Genomic DNA, 11,641 nt, shown 5'->3' on the forward strand with positions numbered 1-11,641 from the left:
CCGGCAAGAAAAACCCAGGCTGCAGCGGCCGTGAGTACGGGTTTCCAACCACAACCTGACAGTAAAAACTGGGGACGCCTCCAGTCCAGTCGGGGAATCTCCGACCTGGAGGCTCGTCTAATCTGCACCTGGATGCCGGCCCTACGGCCTCGTTCTCTCAATTTCTTCTTCACATGTCCCGAAGGACGTTTCATGAGTGATATGAAGAATTCAGGTGAGGAAGAGGAACACACATGTTCTTATAGCCCAGTCATCATGGAGGTGCTCCATGATGCTGCATCACATACTGGTTTAGGGAAGAGTGGTCATAAATCACAGCAGCACAGACACATTTATTAAATATTGGGGTTGATGTCGCAGGCACCGTCTTACCTTTTATTATTACGATTTATACTGATACTGGTTTTATTGCTGGTTTATATACTGGTTTATACTGGCTGCCTGCAGTCACGCTGGTCCCTCTCATGAGTAGTGTGGGAGCTGAGACTGAAACTCTTGCTCAGTAGTTGTTTGCGACTGCTGATCCTTCAGACGAGCTGCTGAAGAGAAGCAGCAGGACTGAGAGTGGAGGAGACCAGCTCCTCCTGTGATGGTTGAGGGCTGGATGCTCTGTCAGGAACAATAGAGGACAGTAGAACTGAGTCTGGCTGAATTAACGGAGGCTAATTACTATGCTAATGTTTACCTGGCAGCGGCGGCGCGGAGCCCGGGGCCGCACTGAGCGCCGGGTGTTTGTGACAAAGCGGCTCAGATCAATCTGAATTAATAGATCTGAGACCAGAGAAACCCCCGACCAACACCACACAACACTGAGCTGGAAATGTGCCACCTCCACCTGCTGAGACAAAGCGCACGGCATCATGGGAAATACATGCTCTGGCACACAGAGGAGCCCGATGGTAGGCTGCATGCACCTGAGTCACAGAAGCTCTTCAAACATGTCACAGAGACAGAAACACACAGGTGCAGTTACCTGTCTCCCCTGATGGAGGCAGTGCTGGTAAAGACAGGAAGGTGATGCAGCTGCAGCTCAGCAGGTGAAGATGAACATGATGATGATGATGATATGTATGGAGGGGGGGGGGGGGTTCATCCCTCCTCCATCTAAACTCTCAGGTCTGTTTCTGATAAAACCCTGTTAGCAGACTGAAGGTGGAGGGCCTGGCTCTGAGACTGTGTGTATACATGACGCTGTTTCTTCACGTCAGTTAAAGTCTCAACGACGAAACACTCTGTGAGGGTTGGACATCACCATGATTTAAGTCACATGACCTACTGTGCAGGGCACTCAGGTGCCTCTGCAGGTGTGAGTGTTGCTCTGATCATATGTGTGTAGCTGCTGCCTGTGGAGGCCTCTGGCATGTTAATGAGGCGCCACTGCGAGGAGGACAATAAGCTTCCTGTGTGAGGAGCAGGGCGAGGAGGAGGAGGAGGTCACCACTGTGAAACGATCTCAAACACGCGGCTGACGTCACGTTTACGGTGGCAGATGTGCAGACAAGGCGAGCTGATGCTGCTGTTTTTAGATCCACCATCCATCTGTAACGTGGAAGTCTGGACCACAAGACTGATGGTTGCACTTTAAAACTAAAACGAGCCCACTGAGCTACCTGCAGTCAGCTGAGACTGAAGGAGTCACCTGATAATGATGAAACGTTCCTCCCACTGAAACGTCCAGATGAACAGAATCAACCTGGGATGACCTTTTTAGGTTTGTGTTTGCGATGAACCGGTTTGTTTCTGAGTGTGTGGCTGGGTCTGAAGTACACTGGTGCTTGGAGAAGACTCTCCTGAGCTCCTCTGATAAACCTGCTACGTCAGGGATGGTGTTGTTGTTCCTTTTGTCCTTCTGAATCTCCCTCGTTGCTGTCTGACCTTCTTTTCTGCGCATCTTTGCTGATTTGATGGTAACCACATTTTCTTTACACACGTGTGTTGCTTTTCTTCCCCTTCTGGCTTAGATTTTTTATTTTCTAACATCACTATAACCACCACCATCATCATCCCCACCTTCATCCTCACCTGCTGCAGACTCCTGAGTAGAGGTTAAAGGTGGTGCTGTCCTGAGATCAGCTGTGCAGCGTGTGATAATCTGAGTTTAGGTTTTCTTCCACGTGAAGCTGTTTCACTGAAGCAGACGTGTTAGTGAGTGGTAACCAGCAGGAGGAGGAAATGACCTCACTGAGGGTGGACCACAGGCACAGACTGACGTGGTATTGAACCCAGCGCTGCGTCTGTCAAGCAACCTGAACAGATCTGAGGTCAGCAGGCTCGCTGATCTCCTCCTGCAGCCAGAGGAGATCAAAGATGGCCTCTTCTTGTTTATACAGGGAAGAATAGCAGGAGGAGGAGTAAGGGGGGGTTACACCAGAAGCATAAATGACTGGGAGCATGGCACCTCTTCATATAAATACCCCCATTTGCCTCCCGAGCGTGGGGCTGATAAGCGCGGGGAGCAGAGGGAGGAGAATCCCCCTCCTGCAGGAATTCAAAGCAGCTCCGGCGCCCGGATTTAATTTGCATTCGGGGGAACGATAGCGCGGCGCAAGGCGGTGGTTGGAACGCACTCAGTGAGGCAGCGTGCCCGGCAGCTCTGCCAGAGAGGACAGTCTGGGGGCCACCTGCCCCTCGCTTTAATCCACAAGTATTTGATTTGGAGCGTCAGGAGCGCGCCGCCTTTGATGTGCATTTGTCCCGTGGACACAACATTAAAGACTCTCCTTCAAGCTGGGGCAAATTCAAATACCGTTACCTTCTTCTAAGGATTGCAAATGTGCTTAAATATGCCCTTTAATGGTGTATTTCGCTCCAACCGTGAGCTCAATAAATTAGTTCCCCGTGTGAGGAGAGGCCTCGGCGCTCGGCGGCTGCGATTGGCCACTGAGGAGCGCGGCTTCATTCCTCTGTTGTTCTCTAAGGTTAAAGTGACGGAGAAGGGAGAGGCGCCACGCTCAGAGTCCAGCATCAGTAAACAATCAGGGTCACGTGACCTCCAGCCACGCCACGGCCGCTTAATTGAGTCTTTGATTTGCTGACTGTTTGCTCAGCGTTCACCGATTCTCACTGAGGCGGCGTCTTCACACCAGCTGTTAGCGGAGCCATGACACTGACGGTGTGGAAGTGACATCACTCTGCCAGCCCTGTGACGATAAGGAGGCGGTTAATATTCATGCTGACCACTCTGCTCTTGTCCAGCTCCAGACTGGACTCTGCATGAGTCACAGTTCAAAATAATCCCTCTTTGTCTTAACCACATCGTTGGTCAGAAACAATGTGACAATATCAGGAATAGATGTGTGTTTATGCACGTTTTCATGTGCTGATGAGGAAGAGGTGGAGATTACCAGCTGGTCATATAGCTCAAGCTCACCTTTAACTGACACGTTTCAGCACTTTGTGCTTGTGTTTCGATGTTCATCCGATTTTGTCGGGGATCTGGAACAGTCTGACGGAGCTGCGCTGGGGCACGGAGGGTTAATGAGGACTGTTTCCTGTTCTTCAGTTTGTCGCTGTGTGTCAGGCTGTTGCTCTTGTGCTAACTGCCTGATGATAAAACCATGTTCAGTGTGTGTGTGTGCACAGCCACTCGTGTCCGTCCCTCTGGTCTCTGATGATGTTGATGTGAGCGTGGTGTCTCTGAGCTGAAGGTGGCGGGACGCTCACAGGGATTAGCATAATTGGAGTCTGATTTACGCTGACACGATGCTAATTAGCATGATCTCGTGTCGCGCCGATAAATAATTGAAACGAACCGTTTTTGGCCTTTATCGCAGAAACACGTGAAGGGCCCAAAAACATCACAGCGCATCACTGGAGCGTGTGCGCTGCGTTGCCTGGTGTTCAGGGTCACGTCAGCTGCTGGTGGTTTTCTTCTTCCTGTGTTTATACGTCAATGATGCTCCATCATTAGTTTGTGTGACACTGACAGCAGAGCTTTGATAGGCAGCTGAGGGATTGTGTAGACGTACAACATTCAGTAAACAGGTGTTTGCAGTCAAATGTAGTGATAATAAGAGAATACACGACCTTCAACACAACTAAAACTCATCTCAAATGATGGCTGACATCACCAGTTTCATATGATGTGTTATCTTTATGGTTCTGTTTTGCATTTTATTGTATTATAACATTTAGTGTTGGGACTACAGAGGAAAAGTAGCCTTTTGGCATATTTACACTGGTATGTGTTCATTAATGTGCATCGTCCCTTTAAATAAATTCAAAATCTAAAGCTGTCAGTTTCTGTTCACATGTGCAGAGAAAGGAGGAGGCGGAGCAGGAGGACCAGTGGAAGACTTCAGAGCAGGTCCATGCAGAAGGTTGGAGTGACAGAGGCGTGTGGCGCCCCCTAACGGCCGTCTCATAATTACAGTGTAAACCTGAGGCTGTGGTCACACACCAACACATCCCTGTCCTAACAAGGACACACGTATGATCTGTGAGTCACGTATGAACAGAACAAAGATGAAACCATCGGCAGCGCTCTCTTACACAGCAAAGGCACGACTTCTATGGTTCCACGTGTTCACTCAGGACAATGAAAGTGCTGAAGTTCGCTTTGTGTTGAAGCTGTTGGAGACTGAGCTCACAGTTTCTGCTGCTGCTTGTAAATGAAGGAGACCATCACTGATCACAGCAAACCGTCATTGATGAGGTGGCAGAAGGTGAGCCTCTGTGGAGCTGAGCCATGACATGTCTGCAGGTCACTCTGAGCTGGATCATGTGATATCACCTTGTGGCCATCTGATGTGACCATGTGACCCTGGAGCAGCAGGAGAGCAGCACAGCTGTGAGTGTAACGTCAGCGCTGTTCACTTTGGATTCATCTTTAAATCCTCTTAAATCTTAAAGGAAGCAGCAGCTGCAGATTCATGCTGCAGGATGATTAAACTGCAGCGCTGCTTCTTTCCTGCCGCCACCACACACATGGCGGCGAGCCTCCGCCCTAATCGCTCCAACAACAGATCGCACTTCCTGCACTCCAAGATGTATTAAAGATTAGGAGACTCTGCTCCTTTATTCAGCTCCTAATCAAACCGGAGATGAGCTCCTGCATCGCATCGAGGCCACAGGTCACATGACCTCATCTCGTCAGGGACAAAGGTGCTGCTCAACACGCCAACAACACACCAACAACACGCTAACAACACGCCACAGACTGTCAGTGCAACATGAGCTCAGGCTTCTCATGGCGACCTCTGAATGAATCGACGCTGAAGGTCGAAGTGTGCAGCGGGGTCACCAACGCCCACCAGTGCACTCTGACACAGAACCAATCACAGCTGAACGCTTGCAGGCGTCACAGTTAGAACAAGCTCCTCGAGCTCTGGCAGATCAAACATGGAGGACTGCAGGGAACGATGGAGCTGTTCTGAGAGTAGAGACAAACGTTCTGTAGCTGATTCTCCGAACTGTGAAAAAATACATTCAAAGGGAAGAAAGAGAGACAGAAATGTCCGTAAACCAGCACGAAGGCAGCGAGAGGCAGTGCAGAGCGATGGTCCCTGCTCCGAATCGGAGCCTCTGCTTCGGAGAATGAAAAAGGATAAGAAAGAAACGAGGTTCCTTCGAGGCGTCTTATTTAAAGTGATGAATATTTAACGCGGCGAGCAGCTACAGACCCGTCTCTGCGTCTGCAACATTCATGACGTTTGCTCATAAAAGAACAACACAGCCCTTTAACGAGTTCTTTATCTCCAATTATCAGCAGAATAACAAACGTGTCACAGTGAAGGGTCAGCCATCACAGAGCCAATCATGCGAGGCCTCGTTGTGTCCAGCTGAGAACAGATGTGCTGAAGTCACCGAGATGGAGTGAAAGGCTTCGTCTGTGGAAACATCGCAGAACCAACAGCTGCTTCATTTGTGTGACCTTTGAGATTCTGAAGTCACATGAAGTTGTAGGCGTGACCCTGGGTGATGAAACATCAGCCTCAGAGACAGAGTGTTCACACTCAGAGTGAGTGATGCAAAGGAAGTGGAATCCGGGAGAGCGGCGAGAGAACGACGACGAGTGACACTGAAAGGACCTGACAGTCAGTTTCTGCTTCGATGCAGAAGCAGGAAAAACATGAACTTCCTGTGGCTTCACTGATTGGTCCATAGTCTTAATTAAACATGACCTTCATCATGGAGTAGTTCAGACCAATGACATGACTCAATTTCTGACCTTTAACCCCGGAGCGCTGTCTCAGGGACGTCCACAGCACACACACTTCATTCTTTTACAAAATAAGAGACAAAATAAGTGTGAAACAGATGTTTGGGAGACCTCCAGAATAAAAGGCGTGTAATCTGGGTGTAAATCCTCCACGTTGAGCTCTCACTGTTTCCCTCAAGAACCAAATTAAAGTCACTTCAGTCTGTAAGCAGCTTTCAAGAGTGAATCACAAAATACCTTTTCTGTGCTGCGGACCGAAGATCAGCTGCTAAAGCCGGAGATTAACGTCCTGCCGGAGCCTCGGCGGATTTCATCTCATCTGGATGGAACAAAGGTAACGACGGGTCGGCCGAGTGCCGGGCACCGAGGTCAGCACGGACAGCTTCATCGCAGATCAGCTCACAGGAAACCAGAACCTGGTCTGATCCAGAACGACGTCCACAGCAGCCCACTTCAGTAACACAGCTGGAACATCTGCAGGCCTGTCTGAAGACCTCAGCAGCACCATGACAGAGGCTTCCATGTGTCAGCTGTGAGCTCCAGCAACACCTCAAAGTACGCGCCATAATCACCATGAATACCAGCCCTCACATGACCCCCTCACAACCTCCGGACCCTCAGCTGGACCCTCAGAACCAGGCCTCATGAAACACTTAGTTCCAGACCCCGTCTTTGTTTCCTCTGCTGAGGCTGAGGGCCAAACGTCGCTCTGCTCTTTTCATCTGACTGAGATGCTCGCTCAGATTCAGACCGGCATGAAAAATTCATTCTTACTCAAAGCTCTCTTCATTATTTCAGCCTCAGTTCTACGAGCTTCCAGGAAGACTTGGACGGAGGGTCTGTGCGCACTCCATCACAGGCTCCATCTGTGCGTCGCCTCGTTTTAACGATGCAGACCTCAGAGTCAGTGCGAGCTGATAGCAGCAGCACTGCAGACATGAAGATCAGCTGCAGAGCCTCAGATACACGAACAACTGCACGCTTGAACCTGAGCCGAACGTCTGATGGGCTTCCTGAACCTCAGCCGCGCTCGGCTTAAGGGAAATATCCAGTAAAACTCTGGACTGACGGCCCTCAGGCTCCCAGCAGGAACCCTGCTCACAGCAGGTATCAAACATCGAGCGGCTTCCTGTCACCTTTGCACTCGTCGCATCTGCTGGAACATTTTTCTGCTCGCTAACCTGAGAGTGTGAGGTCAGGCAGTGGTGCTGAGTGTCCCGTTTCTCTTGGTGCCCACAGCCCCGAGGCCCTCAGGTATCACAGTGAAAGGCAAGAGCGAGCGAGAGCGGTGATATCCGAGCACCACAGGAAGTCAGCATTGTTTGTGGAGCGTGGCGAGAAGCAGGGAGGAAGGACGGCAGCTGAGTAAACACGTTCATCCTCTCACTGCCATAACCAACCATTAGATCTGATGTCAGCGATGATCAGACACACAGACTGTGAGGAACCTTGGAGTCATTTTTGACCAGGACATGTCCTTCAACGCACATATTAAACAAATATGTAAGACTGCTTTCTTCCATTTGTGCAACATCTCTAAAGTTAGAAATATCCTGTCTCAGAGTGACGCTGAAAAACTAGTTCATGCATTTATTACTTCCAGGCTGGACGACTGTAATTCATTATTATCAGGAAGTCCTAAAAACTCCCTGAAAAGCCTTCAGCTGATCCAAAATGCTGCAGCAAGAGTCCTGACAGGGACTAGAAAGAGAGAGCAGATTTCTCCTGTTTTGGCTTCCTGTTAAATCCAGAATTCAAAATCCTGCTCCTCACATACAAGGTCTTAAATAATCAGGCCCCATCTTATCTTAATGACCTTGTAGTACCATATCACCCTATTAGAGCACTTCGCTCTCGCTCTGCAGGCCTACTTGTTGTTCCTAGAGTATTTAAAAGTAGAATGGGAGGCAGAGCCTTCAGTTTTCAGGCCCCTCTTCTGTGGAACCAGCTTCCAGTGTGGATTCAGAGGCTAAAAACCTCTGCTTCCTCAGACTGGACTGATCATGGTGCCTGCATCATGTTGTCTCAGAGTTTCTAATGACTCAATCAGCTGGTTTCAGCTGCACCAATCAGAGAGCAGCGCTATGAGTCCAAGAACACAGACACAGATCAGGAAATGTCAACCATCAGCAGTGTGTTGATGGTCGAGCTCCTCAGCTGGATGTTCGACGTGTGGCCTCAGTCTGTGTCAGACTGGAGCACAGGGAGCAGATCAACAGGAAGTCAGATGGTTTCAGCAGGACAGTGAGAGCCAGCTGTCACATCCTCAGAGAGACACGAAGCTCCACAGAGCTGAGGGAGCTTCAGGTTCCTGTTACAGTCACACAGCATCATCTGCAGCTGTCAGCTCTCTGAGTGGCAGATTCAGCATGAAACACTCGTTTTTTAAATCTGTGTCCGACCGAAGAAGCTCCTGACAGAGGACGCTGCGCTCAGAGCACCGCTGAGCGTGGGAAAATTAAACCTTTGTGTGTTTAATCACAGTGCAATCTGCCCGGGCTGCGTGGCAGATTAATCAGCTGGACAGCGAATTAGCAGCGAGCTCTCGTGCTAATTTCATGGGTAATCTGGGTGTTGATGGACGGAGCTGTCAGCGCTCAGAATGACTCTGCTGTCGAGTGTCCGTGCTCCGTGGATTATTCAAGATTATCTTGTAATTCCTCTTTAATCTGCAGCTTGAAGATTGCAGAGTCGCACTCGGCGATAAAGCGAGTAGCGTCTGATGAGATGAAATCCCCACAAACTTTCCGATCAACACGTCCACATGTGGCGCTTTCAAACAGCAGCTTATCGGACCGCTGCCTCCACGCCACCGTCCGGCCTCACGCTTCCAGTCTCCGCATCACAACACTACAGTACCCATGAGCCTCTGCTGCCGGCACCGCTGTTTCATTGTTCCTCAGGAAGTCGCTGTCAGCTGATTCCAGACCAGCTCCCGCTGGGCTTCAGGAATGATCAAAGAAAGCCGATGTTCCTGAAGCGGTAAGTGGTTCTAGCAGAAGCCACTCGCAATGGAAACGATCATTTCTGCTGGTTTTATTCACAGACGATTCTCGTGTCTGCAGCAGGAAGTGAGATTTATTTTGAAAAACAGTCAAACTAATCAGAGTAAAAGCCCCACCGAGCTGTTCAGACGTTAACGGGCGAACAGATGAAGGTTACGCACGCGCGTCGCTGCTGTGGAGTCTCCTGTAAACACACACACACACACACACACACACACACACTCACTCACACACTCACACACACACACACACACACACACACACACACACACACACACTCACTCACTCACTCACTCACTCACACACTCACACACACACACACACACACACACACACACACACACACACACACACACACACCTCTCACTGTGTCGCAGTCTGTGTTCGGTAAGAAGAGTCACCTGCTTCACCCGTGACTTCACTTCCTCCACAGCATGATGGGACATGAACCAGCACACTGCCTCATCTTCCTCTGAGGTTCAAGCGGTGTTTGCTCATGGGAACTCCAAACAGGCTGTTTTAAAACTGACCAATCAGAGGACAGAAGAACCTTAGAGCCAAGGCTCCTTAAAGGTGCTTCATACTGTAGAGAGCTCCAGTAATTCACAGAAACTCGACACTCAGACCTCCCGTGGATGAGTCACAGTGACAGTGGGAGGGAAGACACCCTTCGAACAGGAAGAAACCGACAGCCAATCCAGGCTCAGGGAGGGGCGGCCCTCTGAGAGAGCACACCTGCATGAAGGTGAATACAGCAGACCCTCGGGGTCAGACAAAGGGACGAAGAGGTCATGTGACAGCAGACAGAAGCTGAAACTGAAGCGTTCACATAGCACCCCGCCTCCCCCGCCATCCCCCCGAATCCTTCAGGACTCAGTGATCCTGATCCAATTAGTGGGAGCCCTGCAGCCAGGAGGGGCATCACGGTCCAGCCCCCCACCCCCGCTCAGTAAAATCAGCTGCTAATTAATGCACGCTGGCATCTTCACGCAGCTGTCGGGCTGTGCGGGGACGACAGTGATCCAGATCACATCAGCCCTGCGGCTGGCACTGAGCGCGCTCAGTCCCGCTCCTCCTCACACACACCCGAGGCCTCATTTATCGACCGCTCAGCTGTGCACGCCAAAGCTCCCACGCTCACAGGGACTCTTCATCATCACTGTTGCATTAAACATGTCAGGAGCTGGAGTTTACCTGTGTCCGTCAGCTGATCGAGGTTACTTCCTGTCTCAGGTGCGAGGCTGACGCAGGAAGTGGTGACAGGTTGTTAATGAGCCTGATAACAACCACAGACTGTACATAAAAGATGGATGAGGTGAGCCGTCAGCTGTTGTGTGAACGTCTGATTGTTCCTTCACCTGTCGACACATTAGAGTCTGTTTCTACTGACAGTGGAAAACGCCAGTCACATGATTCACAGCAGAGGTTTTCAGCGGCTGACCAGAACCAGGCCGGCAGCGACACCGCGTTTCCCACAGCTCAGCAATCAAACCTGTGACCTCTGACCTCACAGATGAGGGCCGAAGCTCAGCGATCTGAGGAGCCTCGCTCTGACCTCTCGTGTTCAGTCTGGGTTTGTGACCCCGGTCTGGACACCGTTCAGAGGTCGGCTCCTGCGTGTTCAAACCCCGCCCTTGTCGTCAGACACAGCAGCATGGCGTCCTGATGTGATCGGTGCTGATGGTGTCAGAGCAGATGAGCGTCAGGACGCGGCTCTGTAATAAGCTGCGGGAATATTCATGACACGCTCGCTCTGCCCGCGGAACTGATGACATATGGCATGCCAACATGCCGAACATCGCCCACCATCAACCATTAGTGGGCGAGTCCTCGAAGGTGACGGCGCCATGCCGACCTCGTTAGAGACACGACAGCCAGAACAGAGTCACTACGTACATTTACACCACAGAAGAAGAGCGTCAGTCCTGAGGCGTTCACTGTCTGCTTTCACATCAGGTTTTTACACTTCCTCCGGCGTGATTAGTTCGCGATCACCAGATCGTCTCAGGTGAAGGTTCACGAGTCAAAACTCAGCCCACCGCCATCGATGTCACGGCCATGTTTCAGGCTTTAAAAGCAAAGATGTGTTTTCACGCCGTTTCTCATCCTGTTCCAGGGCGGGAGCCTCGTCTGGGGTCTGTTCAGGTTGTTTCTGCGGTTCAGAATAAACCCGACTTAAATTTTCTTTAAACCTTTGACGCTCCGCCCCTCAAGGAATTTCCAGGACCAACACCTGGGCCAGGTTTGGGTGTTGATCACATGACCAGAACAGTTTTTACAAGACAATGTTTGGCAGTGATGATGGTGTCATCCAATCAGGAAGCAGTGGCCTCCGCGGCTCTCAAACAGCATGTGTCACATGAGCACAGCGCCTCACTCACGTACGGCGGCTGGTTTTTGGTTTTACTGAATTTAAAAGTGAAGCGTCTCTGCCACCGATCAATCGGATCAATAACGGCGGTTCTGCTAGAGGCTG

Source organism: Astatotilapia calliptera, chromosome 16, assembly GCF_900246225.1.
Source record: "Astatotilapia calliptera chromosome 16, fAstCal1.2, whole genome shotgun sequence".
NCBI classification, from domain to species: domain Eukaryota; kingdom Metazoa; phylum Chordata; class Actinopteri; order Cichliformes; family Cichlidae; genus Astatotilapia; species Astatotilapia calliptera.